Below are 24,445 nucleotides of genomic sequence, written 5' to 3' on the forward strand. Positions count from 1 at the left end.
TGGGCACTTGGGTTGGGGGGCAGCCAAGAGGCCGCTCAGACACTGCAGAGAGATTGCACAAGACTAGGCAGGCAGGAGGCCTCCGCACACACCTTCCAAGGCTAAAATGAGACACGGATGACAGAGACCATGGCCGAGGAGAGTCACGGGGGTTCTTCCTCTGCAGTTGAATAGGGTATGTCAAGGCATTCTGGGAAGTGGTCCCAGAGCCTGCTGTGAAAACAGAAATGAAAATGATTTTGATGAGCTGGGCCAGAGAAATCCATTGATAAGGGCCACAGGACTGACTTGGTTCCTAACTGAAACCTGCTTCTTGCAAGTCGTTTATCGAGCAGATTGGTGAAGAAGCCTTGGTCCCATGTGTGCGTGCGTGCGTGCGTGCATGCGTGCGAGTGTGTGTGTGTGTGTGTGTGTGTGTGTGTGTGTTGGGGGAGGGCAGAATTAATACATCAGCCCCTGATCCCACTGCAGATTCCAGATTAATGGAGTATAAATTAATGACAAACAAAATGTGCATGGGTTTCCAACACCCCTGACTCCAGTCCTTGGGCAAAGTGCTTCCCTGAGCTGCTGCTCAGTGAATTGAACGGAGAGAGAGAAACGATGTTGCATGTCCCCAAGTCACCCCTGCTGTGGGGGGACCACAGCACTCATCAGTCCAACTTTCGTATCATGACAAGCCTCACATTGAAGCTTTGACAGCATCCGTGTTGATGGCGCAATTATTCAGAATTAAATATTGGATTGTTAAAAGTATTCATTGGTTGACTAAAATATCTTTTATACCACAGTTTTGTTGATCCCATTTTGGCCTTTTTATTCTTCCATATTTTAATATATTAGGAGCCCTTGATAAATAAAAATCCTCAGGGCGTCTCTTGTCCTCTGACCTCTGGACCTCATTCCCGGTTACCATTACATTAGTTCTCTTCACCCACAATTGGAGGTAAATTGGGATCGAATTCAGGTGAAGTAGAGAAGGGGAAGAGGGTTGTTTCCCTGGGACATTGCTGATGGTCCAAACCTCTCTGTGAAAAGCTCCAAATTACACAACCGACGCAGGGAGCCTGGAAGATTTTTCCCAAGAACCACTGCGCTCCTGGCCTCAATCTCTCTCACCAGAGCTGCGCAGCCTCTGCTGTGCCAGGGTCCCTCCTGCACTTGTACTCCTCTCTGGGGGGCCAGATCCAGACAGGAGTCACCTGGACCTCTCACCTCCCTGCCCCACTCTCTCTGGGTCACCTATGTGAACATCAACCCCAAACCCAAATCACAACCCCCCAAATTTAATTTATTTCTACCTAAACAAGTTCTTTTATCATAAAGCAATAAATTTGTCTTGGTGCTAGCAATTTGTTGCGGGTGACATAACATTGCAAATTGATTAATCGCTACTGTACGCCGCAAAATGAGAAAAGCAAGGAATTATTATGAATAGCGTCCGTCTTTTACGGGAGGGATTCATTATTCAAAAGTGCTCGCTGGTGCTTACATGTGCCCTCGGTGCAGATTACATCCATTTGCAGACTTCCCACATCATGCTTACACAAATCAACAAACGTGCATTTATTAAGACATAGAATGAAAGCTATTTAAAAGTGAAAAATGGCCTTTTGCGTTACTTTTCTTCGAAGAAGGCAAATCTGGGTGGGATGTTCCTGGGAAGCAGCCCCAACGGTTATCACATGCGTGTCTCTGGGTTCTGTGCATGCTGGCTCGGGCAGGCACTATCCAAACTGCCTGCTCTGCCTTGGACGGCTCCAGTCTGAGAAACACCCCACCAGCAGTTCTGGAACCCTCTCTCTGGCTCAGGAGAATTCAGCCAGCAGCCATCTCTGCCTGCCAGGGGAATGCAGTAGATGAGAGTTTTCCATCCTCTGAAAATGAGCTTCTTGATGGTCCCCTGGGAAAGGGAAGGAAACAAATATTAACTGAGCACTGACTCTGTACCAGACACTATCCCGAATGTTTTCCTTGGTTTGCTAGGGTAAGTCTGTCTACCTCCCTGGACCTTATGGGGTAGTTATAAAGATCAAGTGAATTGACACATGTACAGAAAGCACATAGTAAATGCTCAATACATGGTAGCTGTTGTCACCATTATAACTTTAATTATTTTCAAGGTCAGTGTTATTACTACCATTTTGCAAGTGGAGAAACTGAGGTTCGGTACCGTTGTAAGAATGCTCAAATCACACAATGAGGAAGAGATCAGGGCTGAGTTTAGAATCTGGCTCTAAAACTTTATGCTCTTTTTTTTCTACCAAGCACCCCACAGCTCCTTGGCAGTCAAAATAGGGCATATTTGCTGCCCCTCACTTAATGGAGGAGGCCACAATCCACTCTTGAGCTGTTTGCTCTTTGCCTTCAGATGTTCCGGACAGGACTTTTGAGAGTCTGGAGATTTTATGACCTGCCCCTAACTGTTCCCACATCAGTAGAGTCTCATCCTTCTCCAACCTGGTTCCTTCCATCCTCTTGTCCCATTATTGAGGACACTCCCAGTAAAGGCTGACGGGCAGCTCACAACTCCAGTATTGATCACTCCTGCTGAACTCATGCTTTGCTTAAAAATAGACTGAGATCTCAACTTTCACATTCTAATTAGATTTCAAAGCAACTTTTATAAAATGAGAAGGCCTGCATTATTTCTCTACTGCATAGAAGTCCATTAACCACTCCACAGCCAGACTAAAGTCTCTATTAATCCCTGCTGCCACCCATCAGACACAGGCGTTACTCATCCTCTTCCGAGAAAGCTGCACCGAACCACAGGCCCGTCTCCAGGTGCCCAGAAGCCAGGGATGGTCGGGTTACAAGCCTGGGCATATGGCAGAAACTGAGAGTTGGCCTCTCTGGGCACATCTCACAAAACAATGTTTCTCAAGGGATATTCCTCAAGCCACCTGCACTGAGATCATCCAGGGGTTTATACGCTGTGCAAACTCTGGGTCTCCCCCGACCTTCTACAGCATCATCTGCAGGAGTGACCTGACAATCTGAATGTCTGATAAATTCCCCTTAAGATTTTTTTTTCTGCACTCACCTTTGTGAACTATTGTCCCAAATATTTCTCACACTCCCTTCCCGGTTTGATGCCACCAGATTGAATCACTGTTTACTGTAAATCCTGATTGACTCACTGATGCGCCTCATTTAATGAAGGGGAGACAGAACCTAAGAAAGTGTTTGCTCTCCTGAGTCCTGGTTGATTCCTTTTCCGTCAGCTTTCCCCACCTGAAGTCCCTCAGGGCATCCCTGGGCTCCCAGCAAGACCATGGTACCCAGACCAAGCTAGACCAGGGGTCACTTGCAGGATACTCTGTGAAGCTGCTTCGTCTTTGGGCAAGACAGTCGATTCCTAGACAGAGTGGAGGCGACAAGGGCATCTCCAGGTAGTCCTGGGCTGTTTTCATAATAGTCAAAGCTCCAAAGTTGTTCTGTACTTCTGTCCCTGACTGTCATTATCACAGTCACTATTTTTTGTGTGCCCTTGAGTGTAGCCATTTTGAAATGTTAGCCTGCGTCAGAATCACCTGGAAAGCTTGCGGAGGCCCAGAATGCTGGGCCCTACTTCCTAGAGCTTCTGACTCAGAAGATCTGGGTGGGACCTGAGAATTTGCATTTCTAACCAGTTCCCAGGTACTAGGACTGCTGGTCCAAGTACGAGATTTTGGAACTCTAGATTCTCAGCTCCATGTTATATCCCCAGCACTCAGTACATAGTAGGAGCTCAATTTGTGTTTGCAGAATGAATGAGTAAATGAGTAAATGATAGGAACTGCTTTGCAAGCCCTCTAACTGGGAATCCTCACTCCATTCCACTTTGCCTGGGTTTCCAGCATCTGCCAGACATGGGTAAGAACACCCAAGAGGACCATGTGTCCCGAGACAGGTCAGAGTTTGTGGCTGCTCACATCAACCGTCACAGATCTGGTCTCCCTAGGTTAGGAAGCTATGCAGGGAGCGAGGCAGCCTATTCTGGCCTTGCTGAGGGTAACAGCAATTTTTCCTGTCTCCAAACACTTCCCATCACATCCTAGCTGGATGACTTCAGCCTCAGCCCTCAGACTTGAAAGAGCCTCAGTTTCCTCATTTGTGAAGTTGTGCATTGATAATTTTCTCTGGAATAACTGTAAGAATTCAATGTGTATGGGCATGAAAAGGGCCCAGTAGCATCTGGCACATGTGGCGGGTGGGGGGGCTGGTGGATGTCTGCTCCCTCATTCATTCCCCACAACTCCCAAACCCTGTGAAATAAGTCCCAGAGATGTTTCAGGAGTAATGAATTCCCTCATTTCAGCTAAACCACCCGTGGTCCTGGTTTTGTGGCGATGTACGATGGAACATGATAAATTATTGTTTTAAGCAGAAGCTTCATTCAAATATCCATTTCCCTGTCAAGTTAATTTTGTCTCAATGTATTTTCGAGCCGGTTTTGACTGGGAGCGGAGATAGTTACATAAACAGAAGAACATTATGTTTGGGGCCTCTTCTCTGAGGAATGGGGAGTTGATGGGTAGGGGCAGGGAAATTTGGGGATTATCAGAGACAAGAACCCCTCACTTCCCAGTCATACCTGGCGGGTGACATAGCTCAGAGGCTTAATTCTCTTCAGTTCATGTCTGTCTGCAGAGGACAACACCTCATCACTCCTTGAATGCCTACTCAGGCCCAGGACATTTCCTGGGGACACCCAAGAATGCAGCCTTACATCCAGTATTCAGTGACACCAAGGGCCAAGACCTCCAGTAGGGTCATCTCACCTCCCTCTTAACCCCTACAGACTTCAGGGTGCATTTCTTAAGAACAAAGACATTCTCTTATAGACATAATACAATGATTGAGATCCAGAATTTAAAATAGGGGCGATACTTGTATCTAGTTTGTGGTCCCTATTCCAATTTTGTCAATTCTCCTAATGATGCTCCATTTATTTTTCCATCCGAGTGTCGCCTCCACGATCACACGTTGCATTCGCATGCCATGTGTCTCCTAACTCCTTCTGTCTGGAGCTGTGTTCCCAGCTTCTCTCTGTCCTTTGTGACCTTGAATGTTTGAAGAGTTCCAGCCGGTTATTTTGTAAAAGAGAACTCAGCTTGAGTTTGTCTGGTGATGCCTCGTGGTTAGATTCTAGTTAAGCATTTTGGGTTGACCTGCTGTGGACACGACATTGAATCCTTCTCGGTGCATCCTGTCTGCTCCGTTACTGATGATGCTGATAGCATCACTTGGGTAAGGTGGCCACCCCAGGTTTCTCCTCTGTGAAGACATTATTGTCACTGTATGACCCATAAGTACCTTGTGGGGAGAGATTTGAGATGGTGTAAGTGTCCTCGCACCCACTCATCTTACTCTCTATTGATGATTCTTGTATAAATCAGTTTTTGCAAAATGGTGATTTTTCCAAATTTGTCATGACTTAGAGTTGGCTTTCTCTGGTTTCCAGCTGTCACTGTACCATAAAGGAAAGTGTTCCAGTGCCCCCATCTGCTTACGTTCATTTGCTTACTGCTAACAGAGTGGACCCAGGGATTCTTGAATTGGTCAGTGTGCTCTCATCCGATGTCAGTGATCTGATTCTTCAATTATATGATCTCACTGAATCCTCAGGACAATTGGGTGATATGTCCACTATTCTCAGACGTCAGACTTCCACCTCAGGCCCCATAGCTATGTCCGTCATTCAGTGGGACTCTGCTTCTCGACTCCCAGCATTAGGCTCTGTCCCCAGCAACACTGCTTTGCCCACAGAGTGCTGTGGAAAAATGTCCTTGTGTCTCTGTGGGCACAATGTCCTTGCTGAGGAGAGAGGAACCCTCACAAGCCTTGATTTCCCACAAGCCCCATGAGAGTGGACCTGCAGGAAGGTGACTTCCATGACATTGTCTTGCTTTTTCCAAGGCAGCTCGGCCCCAGAGACTCAGAGGCCAGTTACTTCATCTGTAAAATAGGTCAGTTTCGTGGGATGTCTGTTGACATGATGCCACCCCAAGAACTCTTGGCATGGGCCACATTTTAAGTCAGCAAGTATGACTGCATGAGCTTGGCCGTCCTGAGCACATCATTCAACAAATACCTTTTGAGCACGTACTGTGTGTCAGGCCCTGGGCTCTCCTGGAGCTAAGGCAGTGAGTAAGTCCGACAAGGTCCTTGATGGAGTTCACAGTCAAGTGGAGTAGATTGTAATCAAATCATCCCCCAAATATATTTCTGATAACCATGCCGATGAGTCCTTTGGGGGAAGGGGACATTTTGATGAACATCTTTGACAGGGGAATTTGACCTTTATCAGGACATCAGAGAAGAAACCATAAAATCAATGGTTTACAACACAGTTTCTTTAAGACCATTATTCAAAGCAGAAAGAAGGAAGCAGAGACTCAGAGAGGTTAAGTAACATCACCCAGAGTTGCACAGTAGCGAAATCTAGATGTAAATCTGGGTCTGCTCACTCCCCAGCGGAGAAATGGTGCAGCTGTCCTGCCAAAGTGTTTCTCTGAGAGTCTCTGGTGATTCTGGGCACAGGGCCTGTGTCCGTCTTTCAGTTTAACATATTTTGTTTCCACCGTGACACTGCAGGGCCCTGCTAAGTGCCATCAGAGGAAATGACTCTCTGATAGGAACAAATATTCTCTAAATCAGTTGTGATTTTTTTTTTTTAAAAGGAGAAAAGCCAGGAAATTTGAAGAAGACTGAGGATTAAAATAGGAGGAGTGGATATGTGCCCATCTTTGGACATCAGAGCTCTGTAACTTGACTAGGCTACTGGCTAAGCATAAGGGTGAGTCTCACCCAGACAGGTTCAAGGCCAGAGCCCAAGCTCTTAAACACAGTACCAGGCTACTCTCCAGGGATGTCCATTTGTCTGTCTGTCTATCTTTCTGTCTGTCTGAGAGACTGCAGGCAAGGCCTCAGCCCTGGGAGCAGTCAGGCGAATTCCAAGAGGAAGGAAGGGGCAGATCCAGCTCCTACTTGCACCCTGATACATGCCCACACCTGTGCCCCCAGCCTCTAGGTCTCCTCTGGCTGGCCTTGGCCATCCTGGCTTGACACTTGATCCCCATGGAAGCTGACACCTCTGCAGGAGAGGGCAGACACGGCCGGCTGCCGCCACTGGAGCCTCAGCATGACTTCAGGGAGAGACTCTGAGGACACTGTGCAGAGTGCTGTCCCCCCATCCACCCACCCAGCAACACACACAGACAGATGTGCGTATAGATTCTCCTAGATGGCAATCATGGTGAGAAAGAAAAAGTTTCAAGTTAAGTGACTTGACTGAATTTACACAGTTGGGAAACTGGCTTAAAATCCAAGCCAAGTGTCTTCAGAGCTTTTAAACTCCTTTTCAGTAAACTCACCTCGACCCTGAGTAACAGGCATATACACTTGTACAGTGCCTGGTATATCAGGTTCTCCATAAAAGACTTGTTTAACGACTGAATGCCAATACGTGTGTATCTGTGTTTGTGTGTGAGTGATAGTGTTTGTCCTCAGGAATGCACAGGCATGACTGTGCAGCCTACGGGTATCTTGAGTCCTGAATTTATTGCAGAAGAATTCAATATGATCAGAAATGTGAATGCTTAATATCGCCTGCATCTCAGCCCTTCTGTAGCTCATGCTCATCCCTGGGGTCATGAAAGAGCATAAATATTGTTCAATTCAGCCTTAGGATGGGGAAGTGATAGCCAAAATCCCATTGTTGACATCTGAAGGAAACTGAGAGACTGCTGCCTTTGGCGATAGACCTGCTTCATCTTCTAGCCCCTCCACTTACTTGGATTTAAATGACCCTAGGAATGTCACTTTGCTTTTTTGAGCGGCTGATTCTTCACCTGGAAATGTAGAGGCTAGTATTAACCTACAGCACTGTTAGGAAGATCCAGTGTAAGAAGAGCTCATGGCCTGATAAGCTCTTCTCTCTCCTTAGAGAAAAAATAACATAGTAGTTGCCTAAATCTGTGATGCCATAACAAAATAACTGAGACGGGGTGCTTTTTAAAGGCACATTTATTTTCTCACCATTCTGGAGGCTAGGAAGTCCAAAGATCAAGGCTCTAGCAGGTTCATGCTAAATGCTCTCTGCTATTGCCTTCTCTGGAGGGGAGGAGTCTATATCCCCACATGGCAAAAATGGAGAGGCAAGTGAGATGAAGTGAAGTCTCTTTTACAAGGCTTTTAGTCCTATTCATGAAGGAGGAGCCTTAGTGACCTAATCACCTCTTAAAAAGCTCCCCCTAATCCTATCACATGGGCCTTTAAATTTCACGACCCCTGAATATTGGAAGAAACACATTCAAGGCACAGCGGTGGTGTTCATGGAAATTTTCTTATGGAAGAGAAGCAAAGGGAAAACTAGAGGGTCTTGGTACGAGCCGAATGACAGTTCTCAAGCCTCAGCTACATTTTGGAGGCCCTGGAGAGTTTGAAAAAGTCCTGATACCTAAGTTCAAGCACCAGGGTGTTCTGATTCAGTTGATCTGGAGTGTAGCCCAAGAATTAAAATGTACCCTGGGGATGCTAATGGGCAATCCAGGTTAAGAACCTTTGGTCCTAGGGTCTCTCTGCCCTTTATTGGGAGTATTGTCTGATTTCCAGCCATTCTGCCTGGTCAGCTTAAGGCAGAGAGGAAGAGGGAGACGTTCACAGTCTCCACAGATAAAACCCTCCCACTTGAATTGGAGACTCGAAAGATAAATAAGTGTTAAGAGAGCTACTGTGTGTGGTTGGCCCTATAGTTGATAACACTTAAATATTTATTTCGAAGGTAGATCTCATGCTAAATGCTCTCACCACAACAGAATAAATTTAATTAAAAAAAAAACTCAGGATTTTTAATCTCATGATTTTTTTAAAAAAAATGTGAATATATTGGTGTACCAGGTGTTTTAAGATATAAACATGTTTCAGGTATACATTTAGCAAACTGGCCTTGCTAAAAATAAATAAATAAAAAACCATTAGACAAGTGAATATTTAGTATCTGTGATGTGCCACACACTTTAGCTCCAACATTCTCCATAATTGCTCTCATAACACCTGCTATGCATGCTGGGGCCAGGAAGAATGGTTATGTAGAATATGGGGTAATTCCAACTCCTGAGACTTAAATTTCTAGTCCTTTATACCAAGACCTTTCCACAGATTTCTGAGTTGTTTTAGAATTTGCATGCAAAATAAAAGCTTCCTACATAATTGAAATTATGGCCAATTGACCGTGAAATAGAAGTGTCCGTGACCAATGAGGTGTTGGGTGGAAGGAGGTGGTTGTGCTTAGAAATGGGGCCTCCAGAGCCCCAGGGCTAGTTCCCTGACTCTTAGAGAAAAACCCACCAAGAATCCTTCTTGTTTCCCCCAGTCAGCCTACCAGCCTTTCCTTGGTCCCTCTGCCTGGAAAGAAGCAGTTAGGAGTACCTCTGAAGAAATACATTCTACTGTGATCTTTTCTCTCTGAGTTGAGAATCCCTGTAGGGGAGGGATGTTGCAGCAGGAAGGTCTATATGGAAATATTCTCCTTTCTCAAGCCATGGCTTTGCAAGCTAAGGCACTGCTGAGCCAGATTGAGGTGTGGGATGCCCAGAGAGAGGAAGGAAAAAAATGATGTCAGAAAAGTCAATGCGGTCCAACTGCAGAAAAGAACTGGAGATGCAGTGGAGAGCCATCAAAAATATTAGAGGGGAAGTCATTTATATAATTAGGGTTTTACAAAGAGCACAATACAAAGAGGACTTGTGGGGAGCTAAAGAAGACAGGGAATCCAACCAGTCAGCTTCAATAGCAGTCTGGCCAAGATATCGTGCTGGCATAAACAGTGGCCATGGAATGAAGGGAAAATGATACGGGAAACTCAGAATATGCCTAATGGGGACCCAGAAAGGGGATAAGAACAGGTGCCATGTGCCACCTAACATCACAGTCCTGTGAAAAAGTACTGTTATCCCTATCCCGTTACAAGGGAAATAGAAGATTGAAGAGCCTACATACCTTGTTAATAAATGGTAAAGACAAAAATTAAATGCAGGGTTACCTCTATTTTTATGTTAATGAGTAACTAAGTAAATATTAAGGTGAAGGAGGGAGGGGACAAAACTTTGCTCTGGTCAGACTACACTCCATATATTGCATTCAATTCTAGACTCCATACTTTAATGGGAGACTTTGATTGGCTAGGGAATGGTATATGTGCAGAAAACAGTAATGGGCTGGTCAAGAAGCTGAAAACTATACTGCAGAAAATTAAAGTTCTGGGGGAGTACACCTGGAAAAAAGCAGAATTTGATGTCATTTGAAGCTGTGTGTAAGTATCCTGGATCCTCCCAGACTCCCAGAATCCAGAGCGAGTAAGCAGGAACAGATCTCTACATGAGTGGACAGAATCCAAAGAGGGCATGTTATCAACTTCAGTCTTTAACTTGAAGGCAATAGAAATCAATTGACAGGTTTCAGTAAATTAATAATGTTTCCATTTTTAAAAGATAATGCTGGAGGTGAGTCCAAAAATATTTTCTTCACTTAGTTGTATGTTTCCCCCATACATGGTCCAGTACATATCTTGGTAAGTTTATTACTGAAGATTTTCTATTTTGGAATAAAATCTTTTTGTTTATTATATTTTCTAATTGACTGTTGTGGGTATTTTGGATAGGCGTTTTTGTACAATTATTCCATATCCAGCCACTTTAATGAACTCTCCTTATTATTCCCAATAGTATAGTTAATTCTCTTTTAAGTTTTCTGGGATGATACACACAGCTTCTGCAAATAACAACAATAATACTTAAAATTTACAAAATTTGATCTGATTCATTACAATTACTAGTACTTTCAGAACAGTGATCCTCAACCAGGAATGATGTCCTAGGGGACATCAAGCAATACCTGGAGATATTTTAGGTTATCACAACTGGGTGAATGTTCCTGACATCTAGTGGGTAGAGGGGCATTCTTAGTCTTGATTTCAATGGCAAAAATGCCTTTTCTGTTTCACCATGATGTATACATTTGGCTATTAGTTTAAGGGAGAAATTTTGTTGAGGAGTCGAGAGTCTTTAAACTCATATTAACTAAAATTTTTGAAACCAGAAACAGGAATGAAGTCTTACCAAATTCTTTTATTCTCTTCATCATGATGATAATATTTCTTTTAATGCTTTTCCTATTCTTATATCATAATTTACTTCTTTGTTCCATTGACTTTAGAAAATTATTGACCATTTTTAAATAAGCATATCCCTGCTACTACTCCCCTTGTTACATGCTGTGAGGAACTGCCCATGTGAGAAGGAGTTTGATCACAAATCAATGATAGCAATTTGTAGTGTCTGCCCTTGTGACTTTCAATGGGGACTCATATGAAGCTATTGTTCTTTTCCGCTGAGTTATCCTGGCTAAATATGGACTAGCCATGGGCTTCTGGTTGCCTGCAGAAGCTCTGAAGAATAACTGATAATCTCCTTGAGGTCTCTCAGGATTCTCTCTCATGAAGTGAATTTCTCATATACCACAGAGACAGACCACACTAGGGTAGGTAATCTCAAACAATTTAGGAAAAAATCACTCAGGCATTTTCACATGACACTGTAATAAACAGATAGAAATGTAACCTTTTAATATAGATTTCCCAATAGTTAACTCTCCTTGTAGTACTGAAATAATCCTGTACTCATGGAACACATATATATTTTTAAGATCAGACTTGGTATTTTTAAAATTTTTTCTAACTACATGCAAGAGTAAGATTGGTCTCAAGTTTTCTGTCTTTATATAATTTCACTTTCCATTTTTTGCTACAAAATAGTTTATCATGAGATAAAGTGTTTAGATTATTAGAAAGCATGTACTTATAAAATCACAAGGGCCTGGTTATTGATCTATAATTCTTAAAAACTATCTCTGTGAAATTAATACCCTTTTCCACTGTTTTGAGGCCATATTTTGACCATCTTAGTTACTATGCAAGAGATTTCATTGACATCTCTGGAACTATGGGTTGTCAATTTTACTGTTTTTCTAATTTCTCAACATTTATTCTTCTTTTGTCCTTGAATATTACTTTTCACCTGTTTTTTAAAAATATGAATTTCCCTCAAATTTCTTAAGTAAAATACTTCTTTGATTTTTGCACTCTTATTTTAGCAGTAGTTCATTTAAGGAAATGTACTTCTCTTTGACTACAGTTCTGGCCACATCATATAAGTTTGCTAAATAATGTTTCATTACTTTTAGCTAAATATTCCATGACTACTAGTTTAAGTTCTCTCTAACCAAAAGTTATTGATTTCCTTTCCATCAATTAAATATTTCTCCTCCAATATTTTCTTATTGTTTTCTACTTTTATTATATCATGCTCATAGAATTTAACACATAACTTTCATTTGACGAAATTATTGGTGTTTTTCTTTTTGGCTAACATATGAATAATTTTTTCTTAGTATAGAACTTTTCTTAGTATCAAACTTTTCTTAGAACTCTTTATAAAGTTCTTGGAAAGATTTTTCTTTAGAAAATGTCTATTTTTCGCAAGACTATCTAATTTGGTACAGGGAAAAATTCAAACTTGCATTTTATATTTAGTTTCATCTTGTCCCTTATAACCTCTATTTTTTTAATGTTCCATGGGTCTTGTATTAAAGAAGATTAATATTACTGATAATATGAACATATTTGGAGTAAATGTTTGAAAACATTTTGAACTCAATCAGACGGCCAGTCCAAAAAGGACTGTATTTTAGTACAGCAGTATGTCTGGGTAATTAACAAACATATTTCTATTATGCTCAAATTGGATGAAATCTTTGCCAGTTATTCTTCTGACAGAGGATTAACATCCAGAATATATAAAGAACTAAAAAAAAAAAAAACACCAAAGCAGCAAATAAGCTAGTCAATAAATAGGCAAATGAAACAAACAGACATTTCTTAAAAGAAGTAGAACAAATGGCCTATAATTATATGAAAAAAAAATGTTCAACATCTTTAGTCATCATGGAAAAGAAAATCAAAACTACACTGTGATTCCATCTCACTCCAGTCAGAACTACAGTCATTAAGAATACAAAAAAGCAATAAATGCTGGTAAGAATGCAAGAAAAAAGGAACACTTATATCTTGTTGGTAGGAATATAAATTAATACAGTCACTGTGGAAATCGGTATGGAGGACCCTCAGAAGACTAAAAGTAGAAAGAACTATGATACCATCCCGCTATACCATGCCCTAGTATATACCCAAAGGAATTAAAGTCAGCATGCTGTAACCATATTGTCATCCCCATGTTAATCATAGCACAATTCAAATATCCAAGTTACAGAATCAGCCTAGGTGTCCATCGATGGAGGAAATGTGTAAAGAAAATGTGGTACAAGAACATAATCACGTCATTTGCAGGAAAATGGATGGAACTGGAGATCACAATGCTAAGCGAGATAAGCCAACAATAGGTGTGTTCTACTCCCCAGGGTCACATCATCTCTGGGAAGCATGGACTTGTGGAAATGGACATGGAAATATCAAGTGGAAGGATTGGCAGAGCAGTAAGCAGTGAGCCATTGGACTCTGCCGGGCGACACTCTCAGAACCTTTTGTAGAGTTACTAAATCCACAAATACTTGGCTCAAGTGGACTGTCTGTAAATCTCATCCAGTCCCAGGAAAGGAAGTCAGGAGAAGCAGGGAGGGAGATTGGTAGGTTTTATGGACATTTCATAGCCATGGAAGTGAGAACAAACTGGACAATTTTTATCTAAAATCTCCAAGGGTCCAGGAAGCCCTTGATGTGATGAATAGGCAAAAAATACATACTGCTCAATTCATAAAATGCCTTGTTTATATTTTGCCTACATGTTTGTATTAAATTCCTGTGTAATTATTGTGTTTTATCACTTTTCCTTTGCATTGCTAGCAGTGTTTATTTCATAAATTTGAATGACTTGATTTGGCACATCGAGATTCATGACCATTATTTTTCTTCTTGTGGATTACTTCCTCATCAAAATACAATTACCTTCCTTTAACGCCTTTTATACTGGAGTCTATCTTGTCTTTCTGTGTCATCTTGATTTAGGCTTAAATCTTGCAAAAAGTTTGTAGGTGACTTCTGTCTGTTTGCTTCGTTGCTTGAAAGTCTTAATATTTTGTATTAAAGTTTGTTAAAGACCCAGAATTCTAGATCTTATTGTGGTGTTCTTTTGTACTATTCTTTGTGGGGGTTTTTTTTTTTTTTTGCTATTAGTTTTATTTTTATTTTTCACCAACTGTGTATCTGTTTTTCCAATTTTTTAAGTTAAAAGTATAAAAAGCATTAGGAATAACATGCAAAAATATTTCCATAAACTCTGTCGTCTTTACTTTCATCCTCTTCTAGCTGATTGAAAAGTGTAACACTTTTTTATGTTCCTCCAAGTAATTGTCTTTCTTGATAAAAATTGTATTTGAACTAGTTCATCAATGTAATGAATTAAATCATTCTTGTTGACTCCTCCTCTATTATGGGACTTAAAAAGCATTTTTAAGTTCACCCCCAATCTCTTCCTAATCCACATTTATGCTTTTTGCTGATATCATCTCAAATCTTTAGACCCAGATTATTAATGTTGAATTTTATTTTTGTTTATATTATGTTCACCTTTTCTAAGAATTGTTTGCATATCATTGGATTTCTACGTAACTCTATTTATGACTATTAAAATAACAGACTCAATTCTATGTTCAAATGATTTTAATTCTCACTACTCTAATTTTTATCTTGACTTACCTATTCCTATGTTCCCAACTTTGATTTATGTCATTCATGTGGAGTACACTTTCAAGAATGATATTTGCAGCGGGGCACAGTGGCACACACATACACACAGCAGCTCAGGAGGCTGAGGCAGGAGGATCTCAAACTCAAACCCAGCTTCAGCTACTTAGCAAAGCCCTAAGTGACCCAGCAAGGCCCTGTCTCTACATAAAAATATAAAAGGGCTGGGGATGTGGTTCAGTGATTAAGTACCCCTGGGTTCATGTACAAAAAAAAAAAAATAGATATTTGTTTTGCTTACTTGTTGTAGTTGAAGATGGCCTCAGAAATGCTACACTTTTCATGTACAACTTTCCTTTATCCTCACAACTGTACAACTTGGTAGAGAGTAGTGTGCTTTTGAGTCACAATCTTTTTCTCTCAAAATTCTACAGGTGTTTGTATGGCTTTCGGAGTTGTAGCAAATTTGGAAAGTAGTCTGATCTCTGTCCTTGTTGGGCTTTCTTTGTCCTTGATGGGTCTAGGTGCCTATGGAGTTCATTCCTTTATTAATCCACATACTTCACAAATACTGGCCAAGCCTAGACCATATGCAAAGCTGATGTCAACACAGCAGTGAATGTAATAGAGAGAAAACTCTGCCTTTGCAGAGCTAATACTTCAGTCGGGGAGACAGATGATAAAATGCATAAATAAAACATAGAGCATTTCTGATGATGACGAATGCTGGGATGGAGGATAAAGCTAAGGAAGGGTGGAGGACATTGTACGCCTGACCCTTTAAATAGGGCCATTGAGGAAACCTTCAGCCAGGTGCTTTACTGAGCACCTACTACGCAGCAGGTACTAATCCAGACGCTAGGAACATAGTAAACAAAACAAAGTCCTGCGCTCTGAAATTCACATGTGTGTGGGGGACCAAGAAATAGCATCCAAGATAAATGCTACAAAGGAAAAAGAATGCAGGACAAAATACTTGCAGAACCCTGGTTTTACTGAACACTGATCCTTTTCTGTTAATTTTTCCAATAGTATTATGAACTTTTCAATAAAATCCTGAAGTTTTTCCTCAGGTTGAGAAAAATATATCCTAGTTCATCTTTAATTACTATTTCATTTGTTATTTGTGCCCCGCTTTTTTAATAATTGTTTTTTATTCTTTTTTTTTTTTTAGTTGTAGATGAACACAGTACCTTTATTTATTTATTTTATGTGGTGTACCCTACCACTGAGCCAGCCACAACCCCTGCCCATTTGTGCCCCCTTTAAATTGTATTTTATTTCAAATTTTTTGGAAATAGTTTTGAGTATTTCATATGCACAATGGCCTCTTTTTAATTTTTAATTTTATTTTTCATTGTCACATAATAATTGTACGTGTGTATTGCGTACAGTGTGATATTTCAGTGCATGTGTACAATATGTAACTGTTAAATCAGTATATTCATCGTTTCAAAGGTTTAGCATTTCTTTGTAGTAAGGAAATTCAAAATCCTCCCTTCTATCTACTTTGAAATATATGATAAATTATAGTTAGCGATGGTCCCCTCTCTGTGCTGTGTGGTAGTGTTCTGTGTAGAACACTAGAGCCTGTTCCTTCTATCTAGCTGTAATTTTGTACCCATTAATCAACCTCTTCCTATCGCCCTTGTCTCCCCACCTCCCAGCCTCTGGTAGTCACTCTTCTACTCTCTATTTCTATGAGGTCAACTTTTCTAGCTTCCACATACGAATGAGAACATGTGGTATTTGTCTTCCTGTGCCTGGCTTTCTTCACTTAATCTCATGTCTTCCACAATCATCCCTGTTGCAAATAACAGGGTTTCAAAAAATTCTTTTTTATAAATCTGAATGCTATTTCACACAACAATCTCTTTTTTTAAGAAATAGAAGTAATGATGTTTGAATGCTGTCTTCTATTTTATATATATATATAAAATCTCATTCTTTTTATCTTCTATATTCTGCTAGGGTTGTTCAAGTTTATTCAAAATTTCTGACTCCAAGTCCAATGTCTGCTTTGTCTATTATTGGTTCAAATCCTCAAATGCACAACTAAAGTATCTTGAAAGCCATTTCTCTTGTAAGCATATTAGTTTTGCTTGTTTATTTGTTTATTTTGGGATTTTTGTATGTTTGTTTGTTTGGGTGCTCAGAATTGAACACAGAGCTTCACACATTGATAAGCACACCCTCGTCCACTGAGCTACACCACCATTCCCTAGTCTTTTTATATCAGATTTTAATTATTTAATTATTATTATTATTTTAATATATTTTAATTATTAGCATATATTTATTCAAATATGTTTCATCTTAAATACTCTACTGTAAACTTATGTGCTTTATTTAACTTACTGCACAACAACTCTTCAGGCAGATACTATGTTATCACCATTAAACAGATGGTAACATTGAGGTATACGGAGAGTAAGTGATCATTGACTATTTTCTGCATCGCCAGTTCTGCTCTGTATTGTCTGTAATGTTGATTGTAATTTTGTCTCTTCATAGTTACATCTTTTGGGATTTTATTTATCTTTTCTTTTATTTCCAAGTCTTCTCAGCTTGCTCCCTTCATATCATATATGGGGATATCACTGATTCATGTTTCATTTCTTATATCAAAACTGCATATTTTCCTGAATTTTGCTGAAAGGGCAATTCAGGTGTGTTCTCAAATGTTCTTCAACTTACTATAATTGATCTATTCCAAAAGAAAGTTCTTTTTGTACCTTGTGAGTAAGTATTTTCTGTCTTATGATGCAGATGCAGATTTTCTCAGAGGGCTCATATGCTGCTTCTTTTTATTTCCTCCTTACTTATCCCCCACCCCAAGCTCACTCCCCAAAAAGGAAGGAAAATCTTTCAGATAGGACTTTTCTGGTAAACAAAATAAGATTTTCTTTGGCTCCTCTTCTCCTCCTTGCTGTTCCTCTGGCTCCTATTTGATCCTCAAGCCCAGAGCTTGTGCCATAGATTGGCCCTTATGATACCCTCTAACCCTCTCTCTGACTGTCCAGTGCTTCTCATCCCCCTATTCACTATGAGTCTGATGGGCCTTGGGGAGTAGAGGCCAGCTGATCTGGTTACTGTGAGAAGATCCCACATTCCCAAAGAATTTGTGCGAATAGTACAAACTCCAACCCTGAATTTCCAAGTACATTCTGGATCAACCTTTTCCCAGAGCTAGTACCACACTCCAGATGTGCACCACCTGCTCTGTCCACTCCCACCCAGAGGCACTGAGTGCTTGCAGCTGAACTGGTGAAAACACATTGCTGGGGTGGGATGGGTCTAGAAGCCCAGCCTTCTCTGCACACAATTCCTGCCAAACACAATTCCCACCAAGCAGGGGCAGAAGTGGAGAAGTCTTTTTTCCCTCAGGTAAAGGCCTTGTTTTGAGATATAGATACAGAGTAGGTGTGGGGAGCTTGAGTCTGCCTTCTGAGGTCTAACTTTCTGCCTTAAGTCTTCATTAAGTTTTGGTGGTAGAAATCGCATGCATACTACAGACTAATACTACAGGTTCTTGTGCTTTAAATGTGGAAATATTTGCATGTCTTCATAAACATTTCAATGGGAAGGTGAAACAGAAGAGATCACCTTAAATGGAAACCCAGAAAAAAGGTCACATGGGGGACAGCAGCTTTCTGTTTCAGCTTCTGGGACCACTGGCTTTGCCTTGCCCACTTACCACTCCCCAAGTCAACCCTGAGCAGGGCACAGAATCCCAGATTCTTATCAAAGAGGGGTGCTGGAGTGAGCAGCATAATTAAATGATTGAGAATGTGGCCTCCAGCGCTGGGGGTATAATTCAGTGGAAGAGCACTTGCTAAGCATGTCTGAAACCCTATATTCAATCCCCAGCATTAAAAAAAAAATGAGAATTCGGACTCTGGAAGCTGGCTGTCTGGGTTCAAATCCCAGGTCCACACTTACTAAATGAATGACACTGGACAAATTAAAATAATAATAATCTTTCCATGCCTCAGTTTCCCCACATGTTAAATGTAGCCAACTATAGAACCTCTCTCATAGGGCCACTATGATGAACAAGGCATGTAATCTTTGAAGCACTTACCATAGCACATGGCACATAAAAGCTATTGATTCATTGATTGATTGAAGGGACCAGTACTGGTAACCTCTGGGCCTCTTCCGGACATACATGGTCCATCCTCTGGGCAGCTGGGACTGGAGCTATCCACAGAAGACACCTGCTTTGTCTTGTCCTGACCCTTGATCAGGCTCTGTCCTTAAGGTTCGAGTGAATTCCTTATCTTCAGTACCTCCAGGATCTTTTAGGAGAGGTCATTCATGTAAATAACACCAAAGCCAAAGGCTTTCTATGTGCCTTTAGTTTGCATAAATCACAGGTCCTTACAACACACACTCAGGTCAGTGCTATTATTATCCCCACTGTACAGAAGAAGCAACAGAGAGAGGCCCAGAGGGTTATGGCTGTTACACCAAGGAGCTGGGATTCTAACCTGAGAAACCTGAAGGATGAATGTACCTCTCCTCTTTAAGCAGAGAGACTGAGAGTCAGAGACAGGACCCTCCTCTATTAAGAAGCAACTTAAGAGCCCCGAAGACCATCAGTGACTTCACAACTTGCAAATATGTACTGAAGGTCTGAGAGTGAAAAGTTCTTCCTCGACCAATGTCTGGTTATTGTCATTGGTGCCTAGTGGGCAGAGAGCAGGGGTCCTGCTAAACAGCCTACAGTGTACAAGGTGGATCCCCATGGCAAAGCATTACCCAGCCCCAAACGCCAAGAGTGCTGAGATTGTGGAACACAAGGTTTGGGCATGAGTTAGGTCTGTTCATCTTGCTCCTGTGTCTCTGATGAGATTTTAAAAAAATTTTGATACCCCAATTGGCACAGAATTCGGTGCTTTGTAATTTACCTCTGCAGATAGGGATCGCTCTGTGCCTCCCTTCCCCCAACTCAGTCTTCCCACTGTTCCATATTTTGGGGGACAATCCCAGAGCTGCTCTCTAAAACCTCTAAGAAACTGTGGATTTCAGGAAGTGGGGTAGGGATTCCGTTCTTTGGAAAAGTTGAGCTACTGGATAGAAAACTCACCCCTCAGAGCTGACAGAGGATAAAGCACAGAATGTTTTCGATTTCAGAGAGAAGTGACTCTCTGCTCCTTCCATTCAGGAGCTTGTGTTTTGCATTTAAATGACAAGGGGGCTGCTGGGGAGAAGCCAGGGCTGGTCCTCTGCGAGGAGGAGGGAAGTTGTCGCCCCTCTGAAGTGGCTGCGTTAATGTCATGTCGTTACACCGTATTGCTGCACAGGTTAATATAATTGGGTGTCTATGTGTGAGCAATGATCCGTGCCGTGTTACAGCTCTGAAACAAATGACATTTAACCAGCCGGTCTGTAAGGCTCCTTGTTATCTACATGGTGAGCAATTGGAACGGAGAAGGAGTCCTCTCGGTGAGCAACTGATGAATTAGTTGTTGGGTTTCCTCGACAGCCTAGATTTATAAGAGCACAATTCTAACATAATTTATTAGATCTATAAACAGACAGATCTGATATTTTTACTGAGATTACATCTTGTCACCCTCAGATATTGTGTCACTGACAGCCCTGTTATAATTTAATTTTATTATTCTGACTAAGGTATTGTTTCTGGGGACTTATTTATTTATTTATTTCCACCCCATGAAGAGAGACATGTTCCAGTTTAGCTGGAAAGGAATCGGACACTTTTGTGCTAACTGATCTCTAGTAGCTGCCCTGATGGCTTTTCTGGGCTGTGGCTGTGGTTCTCAAGGACAGGGACAAAGTTTGAATGGGAACTAGTATGTGACCCCTGGTCCGGGCATGAAGGGTGGTGGCAGGAAAAGGGCTCAGCAAGTATCTGCGGTGCAATTGGAGCCTGTTGGGAGGATCATCCTTGGTAGGAAGCTTAGCTGGTGACTGACCTACTTCCCTGGAGTCTCCAGCCTTTGTAGAAGGCCTAGAGTTCTCCAGGCCCACCTGTCAGCCAGGACACGGGAAGGTCCACCAGAAGGACCACCATTTACTTGAGCATGAAGCTGGGGCCTCTAGCTGCCTGGCCAGAGCTCTCTGATCTCCCACAGAGGAATCCTAAACCAACTCCTCTGGCAATGTGAAAAGGGAGAGGGGCACGTCCAAGGCCCTTGAAGTAAAGGGGCCACAGGAGTGGGTAACCAATACCTACCACGAAAGGGATAGCAGATGCCCCAAGAGTTTTACAGGGGGGAGGGAATACTCAAGCTGTGTGTCCCATTCAGCTGGCATGAGACAGTGGGGAAACTCACCACTTAGAGGCAATCTGATGCAGGTCCCATCCCCCTGGGTAACTATGACTTTGAGGATTCCATTTTCCCTTGAAGAGCCATTGCCGGGCATGGTCCCTGCCATCTAGTCCCTAATGAGAATAAAATGATGTCATAAACATAGAGAGGTGTTTCATAAGTTACAGTGCTGGGCAAATGAAGTACATTGATTAGCAACAACATCTCCAAACTCTAGAGATTTTTTTTTTTCATCTGGAAGGGATATTTTTTATTTTTAAATTTTTATTTTATAAAAATCTACATACAGTTTTAAATTTTACTAGGTATTTGCATATAATATAAACTTTTAATTTCCTAATAATCTCTTGAAGGTGAGTGACTTTCTCTTCCCCATATTATGGGTGAAGAAACTGAGATTCATGGTGCTTACTCAGTTACTCAACTGGTCTCTGGAGCAACACCACATCTGTGACCTTTTTATACTTTCAAAAGAATCAGCACTTTCTCTGCTCAGGATTGGCGTGGGGTGGAGCATGGATCTGAGAACAATTGGAGGGCAAGTTTGTTGCCAGTCCTGCACTCACCAGCTCAGCCACAGTTAGGTCCCAGGAGAAACAATTTGGTTCAAGTCACCAAAGCCTGGGGTCCGTGAGCTCTAGGGAGTTAGCTTCATTTGCTTTCAGGGCCAACTTCTGTCCCCAAGGCCTCCAGCAATTCTTGGAGTCATTCATGAAGTCTTCATGCCCCATGGTGAGAAAAGAAATTAATATCAGAAGTGGCAGCCAGTGAGTGGCAGCTCCATAACAGGCTTGAACCCCGACCTCTGGGCTACCGCTGGGAACAGCTCAGCCAAGCACATCATTGACTCCCAGAGTCCCGGACCTTGAGATGGGCTTGTGCACTTGGAGGTCACCCAGTCCAGCCCCCTTATTTTACAGATGAGGAGGCTACGTTCCAGAGAGGGGAGGGGGCTTGCCCAAGGTCCCACAGTGAGTCTGGGGGTCAAATGGAACCAGGTCTTTCTGACATTGGGCACCCCATCAGGCGTACCCTGGATGCTTTTCTGAGAGCCAATAAAACACAGGACCCAACAAAACACCAAGTATGCCATGTGCAACTCCTCATGGAGCTATTAAATCATCACTCTGCAAGAGCAGGAGTCCTGGCCAGAAGGGAGTCACACACCCTGTCACCCTGCACCACCTTTGTCTTGAGCCTCTTGCCTCAATCCAGGGTGCATTCCAGCCCCATGCTCTCTCCCAGTCGCAGCCCAGACTTACTATTAAGCCAGGGACCTGCTGGCTTTCTGGATCATGTTTTCTCTATTCCCATTAAAAAAATTTCCTTCCAGACAATTCTGCCTCAGGCCATGCTGGTAAATATTTTCCAGTCTCTCCGGATCCTCAAGACCTCTCCTAAGGACTTTGACCCCAGTTCCTTCAGGAGAGCTAGATGGGAACATAAGCCAAGCTTTCAAAAGTCAACAATTTCGGCTCAAACCTCATACCCTTTCCTGACCCCCAACCCCTTCCCCCCAAAACCCGGTCAGCTTCCAACACCATTTGCCAAGCAGCTCCTGCAGTTTATAATGAGTGATTTCTTGATCAGCAAGTCTCTCCTGCTAGAAGGAGCCCTGAGAGACCAGATTATGATGCTTTTGTTTGCTGCTGTGTTGCCAGTACTCAGCAGGACGCCAGTGCTCACAGGGCAGGTGCTCAGTAAGTATCTACTCAATGAGAGAATTGCAGGCAAACACATCCTCGTCCGCCCCCAAAGTTGAACTCACCATAGAAGATGGGAAATTCTGGGAGTTCCTAAGGGAGCATCCCATTCCCCTAGGGAGATCTGCTATTGCCCATGCCTGGAAAAGTGTCCCTTGTGGTAGGGCGCTGAGAATGAACACAAAATGGAGGTAACTATAGCAAGCCCCCCACCCCGTCCCCGTCCTGTTTGCTTGCCAAGGTTGCTCTAGTTGCAGGGGCTCCTGCTTAGAACCACGTGGTAAAGGTGGTACAAAGCAAGAGGCAGGGCGTCCTGGGCCCTGTGGGTCAGAACAGGACAAGTCCAGGCACCATGGGAACTAGGAAGAAGCCCTCTCGTTGGGTTCAGAGGGAAGAGCCACAGCCACGAGAATTGGGATCTAACACAGGGTCTGTGTCTAGACATCAATGGTAGCAGATCAGCAGAAATGCTCAGAGCAACCAAAGCAGCCAAGCTACAGCTCTTCAGAAACAGCTGACCTGGGTCCCCAAGGACCCAATTTCACTCACATTCCTGTCAGGAAAGGAAGGGCTGGTTCACGCCTTTACAATCTGGTGGTCATGCAGGAAGGGCCTCTGGGCAAAGTTTACTAGGGACACAAGCACAAAGTCATTTAAAGACAATGCCTTAAGATGTCCCTCTAGGATAGCACTGTTCAAAAGAAATAGAATGCATATTCTGCATATCCTTTTACATGTTTAAGTGGTCACATTTTTTTGAAGTCAAAAAAAGAGCAGGTAAAATTAATTTTAATAATATATTTAATTTAATCCAATATATCTAAGGTATTGGATTACAACATGTAACCGATATAAGAAATATTAATGGGATAGTTTGCATTCTTTTTTGAAATGCCATGAGTATCTTATAGTATATCTCAGTTTGGGGTAGCCTCATTTCAAAACCCTCACAAACACAGTGAACAAATAACACACTATATCTCCATTAGGAATGGTCACTCCTGGCTAGTGGCTTCTGTATTGACCGAATGGTTCTAGGAAGTCAAGTCAGCCTTCAGCTTGACAGTCCTGTCTGACAAGTGGGTATATTTCAATGTCACTAAAGGCATCAAAGGTGAAATGCAGAACTATAAGGGCAGATACAGATATAAGAGATTTCATAAGCCAGAGAATCTTCATTTGGTCCCGGAATTCCCTGCCTACAATACCAGACATTGTGAGGGGTTCTGGTGGCATTTTCTCTATTTGGGAACCCTGGAGCTGCTGGCTTCATGGCTGCCCTCTGGAAACATTTCGCTTAGAGTCTGGGAAATGGAGTGGTTTGAAATGGATCCAGATTTTCAGCTGCCTGGTCCCCGCAACCCATCTGCCTAGCACCAGGAGTGAGGCAGATGCCGAAAACACATCTGTCAACCTGCCCTGATGGTTTCTGGCACTTCCCCCAGCCTCTCAGAGCCCCTGCCCCCACCCTGGAAGAAGACGGCACTCTCTACATCTGCAGTTCCTGGTCCCCACCCCCCCAAGAAGTCATAATGAGGCATTCTAGGGGTAGCTGCCCCAGAGGGTGGTCCCTGTTCTCAGGGACTGACTGTTTCCTCTGTCAGCTCTGCTGCTTGCTGCTCCCTATTCCTCTGAGGAAGCCTTCCTCTGAGATGGGAAGCAGGGTACAAACCCCAGCAGTCCCCACAGACACAGTG

The 24,445-nt window shown here is 42.4% G+C and overlaps 1 long non-coding RNA gene across 1 annotated transcript; it reads right to left on the reverse strand.

Moving 5' to 3' along the window:
- Positions 1-1,481: 1,481 nt before the first annotated feature.
- LOC124085447 (uncharacterized) lies at positions 1,482-22,446 on the reverse strand. The gene is made up of 4 exons (XR_006849428.2): positions 22,308-22,446; positions 21,612-21,763; positions 21,049-21,158; positions 1,482-1,903 (listed from the first exon to the last, which is right to left on the reverse strand). It is a non-coding gene; the product is annotated as an uncharacterized LOC124085447 (long non-coding RNA).
- Positions 22,447-24,445: the final 1,999 nt, after the last annotated feature.

This window comes from Marmota monax, unplaced genomic scaffold, assembly GCF_021218885.2.
Source record: "Marmota monax isolate L192 unplaced genomic scaffold, Marmota_monax_Labrador192_F-V1.1 WCK01_AAM20220418_F8-fsc00014, whole genome shotgun sequence".
Classification (NCBI taxonomy): Eukaryota; Metazoa; Chordata; class Mammalia; order Rodentia; family Sciuridae; genus Marmota; species Marmota monax.